Genomic DNA, 5,392 nt, shown 5'->3' with positions numbered 1-5,392 from the left:
GTGGTGCTCTTTTGAGATGGCTCTTCAGAGTCTTCGGTGTGGTCTCTGGGTGCTTCCCTGCATCTGAGGCTTCCACGGTGAGTTTGTGATAATGCAGTTTCAGAGTTAAGCAATTGCAGACGGAGAGAAAGTGGGAAAACACTTTGGGAACTGATCTCTGTCACTGTCCAACCAATTTATTCCAGTGACATTTGTTAGTGGCAATGCAGTGTATCACACACAGCATCTAGGGTAGCATGTCCTCTGAATGGCAGGACATGGCACCACTGCTGCACAAAGCAACTGCTGGGAGAGGCACTTTGCATCCTGGAGGGAACCAAGAGTGCTCTCACACCAATAAAACCCACACTTCTGTGATCTCTCTTCCTGGACATTTCCTCTGGGCTGAATTAGCATGCTCTCCTGTCTTTTTTCCCCTGGCTTACATCTTTACTGTGTTCACATGACTTTATTCAGTCAGAGCCCTGTGTCCGACTGGTTCTGCTCACCCAGCACCAACCAGCCCATGAGTGCAGGCACCCCATCCTACCGAGATGTGGGGAGCACTCTCTCTTTCCTGCTGCTGGCCCTGGCTTGCCAAACTGGCCTGCACAACCTGGGGACAGACACCTCTCACTTGCCAAAGGCAAACGCACCCCGTGGCACGAAGCCAGAGCAATGTGGAGGGGCAGGAGGGTCCCAGCAGCAGCGAGGCTGTGCCGAGAGGAGCTGGGGGAGTGGTACCTGTTCCAGGCAAGTGAGTTCAGCAGCATTTGCTGAGGAGGGGGGAGAGAGGGAGCTGAGGGGCTTGGCTGCTCTGAGCAGAAGCGTGTGTGAAGAAAAGCCTCGACCCACACCCTGAATTCCACAGCTCGACTCCAGGGACAGGGGGAGGGAGAGAGGACAGGACAGGACATTTCCAGCAGACCTGCGACTTGTTCATAAAAGCCTCATCTCACCACCCCTGCCTGCCTCCTCCCCCATCGCCTCCACCGCTCACGCTGGGTTTTATTAACGCAGTTCCCCTCAGGCTAGAGGGAATCATATCCCAGGAGACATTCCAGTCTCAGATCAGCTTCGGAGGGGATCAGAGGGAGCCAGGGATGGGGGGCGTTTCACCAGGACGTTTCATTTGCGGAGAGCTGGCAGGTTGGGAGCCCTGCAAGACGGCACTAGCAGCCTCCTTATCAGACACTGAGCAGCCGCAGGCTGGAGTCGAGCCTCTGCTCGGCACTCTGTGTCCCAGCCACTTCTGCTTTGTCCAGGCTGCTGGCTGGAAGCTCTTCCCCTGAGCTCTGCTGGGTGCTGGGTGCACGGCCGGGCGCAGGGAGCCTGGGCAGGGAGTCTGTGCCTGTTGCTCGGGTGAGCACACTGTTGGTGACGTGCCCGGGTCGGCTCCACAAGGGCTCAGCCCGGGGTCAGTACCCTTCCCCGAGCACCGACAGGGCCTCAGCTGCCGGCTCCTCGACCATCGCACCCTGCACCAGTCAGGACCATCACCTCTCGCCCGGAAAGGGAGCCGGCTCCCCGGCGTCTGGCTCCCCAGGTGAATTGTGGTGTGCCCTGAGCCTACGCCAGGAAAATGCCAGCAGATGAAACTGCATCTCAGGCCAAGAGACACGAAGATGGATGTGTTTTCCTCGCCTGGCTTATCTCGCAGGCAGCGCTTCTCACCGGAGCCCGGCACTGTTTGTGTGCGCTCGGCTCCTGGCACGGGGGCAGGAGATGATTAGACAACAAACACTGTGGCGGAGCTCTCCCGAGCTGCAGCCTGCCCCTGCCCTGCCGAGACCACGGCCCGGCAGGGAGCCGCTCCTCGGGGGCCAAACCCCAGCGCCGAGTCCCAGCGCTGGCTGCAGCTGCACTGGGGCTGCAGCGGGAGAAGGGGGAGGAAGAGCCGCAGGACCCCACAGCTGCTCGGGCACTGCCGGAGCTGCAGTGTGAGCTGCACGGGGTGTGGCTGGCTCAGTGCTCCCCCAGGGAGTGCAGTGCACCTCTGCAAGGTGAGGGGCAGGACGGTCTTGCCACCATCTCCCTTGTTCCTAGGTTAGAGGAGGCAGCAGTGCCTGCCCAGCAGCCCTGCAGACAGTCGTGCCCCCTGCCCAGGGGCTCTGCTCCACATGTGCCCCTTGGTTTCACAAGGGCACTACACTGAGCAGATCCCAAACTCGTCTGACTCTGCACTGCTGGGTTCAACCCAGAATTAAGGTCAAAGAAAGGGGAGTTTTAAGGGCAAAAAAATTAGATGTCAAGTAAGTAGTAGCAAATCAAGCAAGACTTTCTGGAAATTCATAGTGAGACTGACCTAGTTAAGCTGAAGTCTGGAAAACTTTGGTGTTTTCAAGGTTCACTGTTTGGATCTGGGACAGCCTGCACAATTCCAGCATTTCCATTTAAAAGATTTTTAAAACCCCAAAAGAGATTTGAAGCAGACCACTTTGCTGACCAACATGTATTTTTATGTATTGCTTTATTTTACATACTACTTTACCTTTTCACTTGTGAGTCCAGGCCCAAAGGCCAAGTTTCCACTCCACAACCTCTTCTTGCCCACTCCTCATGCCCATGTCTTGGGCTGCCAGCAGAGGAGGAGAACTGGGTAATTCAAAAAGTGCTCCTGATCAGTCGTGTTTACATGGGCAGTTCACTGCACATGACCCTCAGCCTTGTTTGCACCTACCACCACCTGTACAAACACCCACTTTGGCTGCCCAGGAGAAAAACAAGGTGCCAGGGCCAAAGAAAAGGGGAATACCAAAAACAAGAGGTGAGAACAGAGATTTGCCTGGTGGGGATGTGTCCCCATTTGTCACCCACTGAGCAGTGATGCTGGAGACATCAATTCATGAGATTGTCTCCTACAGAGAGAGGAGGAAAGACTTTAGAGAAGAGAAGAGAAATCAAAGGGGTTTCTCTGTCCTAGGGATTTGGCTCCTGGACCATCTTCCAGCTGCTCAGGGAAATGCCCAGGAGGTGTAAAGCTCCATGCTGACTTTGCAGGGAACCTAAAGCCAGGTCCCCAGCCACACAGAATACAGCTGTGAAAGTCACACCAGGGAGGTGGCAGGAAACAAAGGACTTTGGACAGACAGGCTTAATCCATTTAAATTCAGTTTCTCTCTCACTTCCCTCCCCTTTCCCCTTCACTCTCATCAGACAGCTCTTCCCCCACCTCCTCTCAGTCCGAAGTGCCTTCCAGCAGTATCACACCCAAGTGACCCATGGGCTGAGAGAGTTATTCCATCTCTCTGCCGCTCACAAAGAATCAAACCTGCTGTTCTCTTCCTCTCCCACAGCCTCTTTCCACCTAATATCTGCTGGGCTGTAGAGAGAGGTTATCTCCAGCTGGTGGTTCCACTCACATTATGATGCTGCTTTGCCTGCCCAGGTGTTCACAAGGCCCTCCTTGTTGGGAAGTCTTAGGGGAGTGGGAGAAGAGCTAGAGCTTCTGGTCAGAAGGAATTGGAAAACTCATGACAGCTCTGCCACTTGATAGGACTGGAAGGCTCTGAACGTATGCTGAGTGAGAAGGGCTACATGTGGGAATGCTCTATCAGCAACATCAGTGACCAGCAGGACCTCTCGGCCATGAAAGCTTCCACTGAGCTCTGCAGCCATCACAAGAAGCCCAAGTTTGGTTCCAGCCTGGCAGGAGCTGCAGGAAAGCAAGCAGACAGTGCCCGCACTGAGAGATGTCAGACTGTCGGCGCTCTGAGGCTGGGGTGGGAGCCCTGTGCTCATCTGCCAGCAGCCTCTCTGCATCCAGCAGGCTGCAAACAGGCAGGGATGGGGGCTGCAAGGACAGGACAGGCAGGGGCTGAGAGAGCTCCCAGCGCAGGAACACAAGCAAAAAGGAATTCTGCAGGCTGCACACAGGGCCCTCTGCAGAAGGTGAGTGCATGAGCCCCTCAAACACCCAACGGGCCGTTTTCCTGCTGCTAAACATCTATTTGCTTGGCTGGGAAATATCTGTAATCCCAAACACACCATGCACTTTCTTTTGTGTTAAGTGCCTTGGCAGAAGCCAGCAGTTCTCACACACAGTTCCATCTCTGCAAGGACTGAGTTTCCCAGAGCACCCCTTTAAAAGTCTTCCTTTATTAAGAAGAGCCAAACTGCCTGTTGCTGCCTTACAGGCTGCTCCCATGCCTTTCCCCAGGGCTCCACTGCCATGGGCTGGAAAGCACTGAGCTCCCAGAGACACCAGCATTAAAAGAAAAGACACTAAAGAAAAGAGAGACAAAGGCAGGAAAGCTTTTTTTCACTGGGACCCAGCTGTCTGGCTCAGAGAAAGGCAAGAAAGTAGGGTCTGCTCTGCATTCCAGCCAGAATAAGAGCAGAAGGGTAAATTCCCCACTGCAAAGTGTTTTTCCCTACTCCCCTACCCCCTCTTACAAATAAGGCCTCGGAGATATGCTGAACATGGTGCTCCAGTGCAGGGACATCTTGCTAACAGCCTGCAAGTTAAACACTGCAGCACCTTCCAAAGCCAGCCAAGACCAGGCTCTTTCTTCTCACATCTGCTTACCGTACCCAGTATTTACATCGTCAGTATGGTTCCCATAAAACTAAACAGGAACAACTGATCACAGTCAAATAAAGCAGTAATAGTGTCCGGGATGTCAGGAAGCCTTACCCACTCCCTGCACACCAGCCCAGGCAGCTGGAGATCAAAGTTTTCTTATTTGCAATACATTTCTTGAAACAATTTTCAGCTAAACTCAGTCTGCAGAGGGGATGCTGACACAATCCAGGGCTTCTCCCATAGAAACAGGAACCGAGAAGCCAGATCTGTGCATTGCTGCCTCCATCTCCAAGTGGCTGAACAGATGGAGAAAGCTTTGGCATCTCCAAAACAGGGAGTTGCTCGCTTCTTTCCCCTGCCTCAGCATCCCTCTCAGGGAAAGCCTTCTTGCAAAGGGTGAGTGAAGGGTTTGAGTGAAAAAGTGAGTGTGAAGCGGAGCCCTGCACAGGCAAAGCAGGAGTGCAGACACATTTAAACACGGATCTGAGCTACTCCCCATGGGGACTGAAGTGGTCTCCACGGGCACTGAGAGGGCTGGTTTTAGTTCTTGGTACCCTTAGGCAGGAGAGGTGAAAGATACCTTTAACTTGCAAAGGGTGAGTGAAGGGTTTGAGTGAAAAAGTGAGTGTGAAGCGGAGCCCTGCACAGGCAAAGCAGGAGTGCAGACACATTTAAACACGGATCTGAGCTACTCCCCATGGGGACTGAAGTGGTCTCCACGGGCACTGAGAGGGCTGGTTTTAGTTCTTGGTACCCTTAGGCAGGAGAGGTGAAAGATACCTTTAAAGGGACCCGTTTAAAGCTATCCCAAACCAGACAGGACCCGGTTGCGCAGAGGCCGGAGGCCGGTGCCGGGCAGGCGTGGGAGGGGGGTCCCGCCCCGCTCCG

Source organism: Corvus brachyrhynchos, unplaced genomic scaffold (genome assembly GCF_000691975.1).
Source record: "Corvus brachyrhynchos isolate BGI_N302 unplaced genomic scaffold, ASM69197v1 scaffold864, whole genome shotgun sequence".
NCBI classification, from domain to species: Eukaryota; Metazoa; Chordata; class Aves; order Passeriformes; family Corvidae; genus Corvus; species Corvus brachyrhynchos.
The sequence above is the reverse complement of the archived record's forward strand: the minus strand, read 5'-3'. Positions refer to the sequence as shown.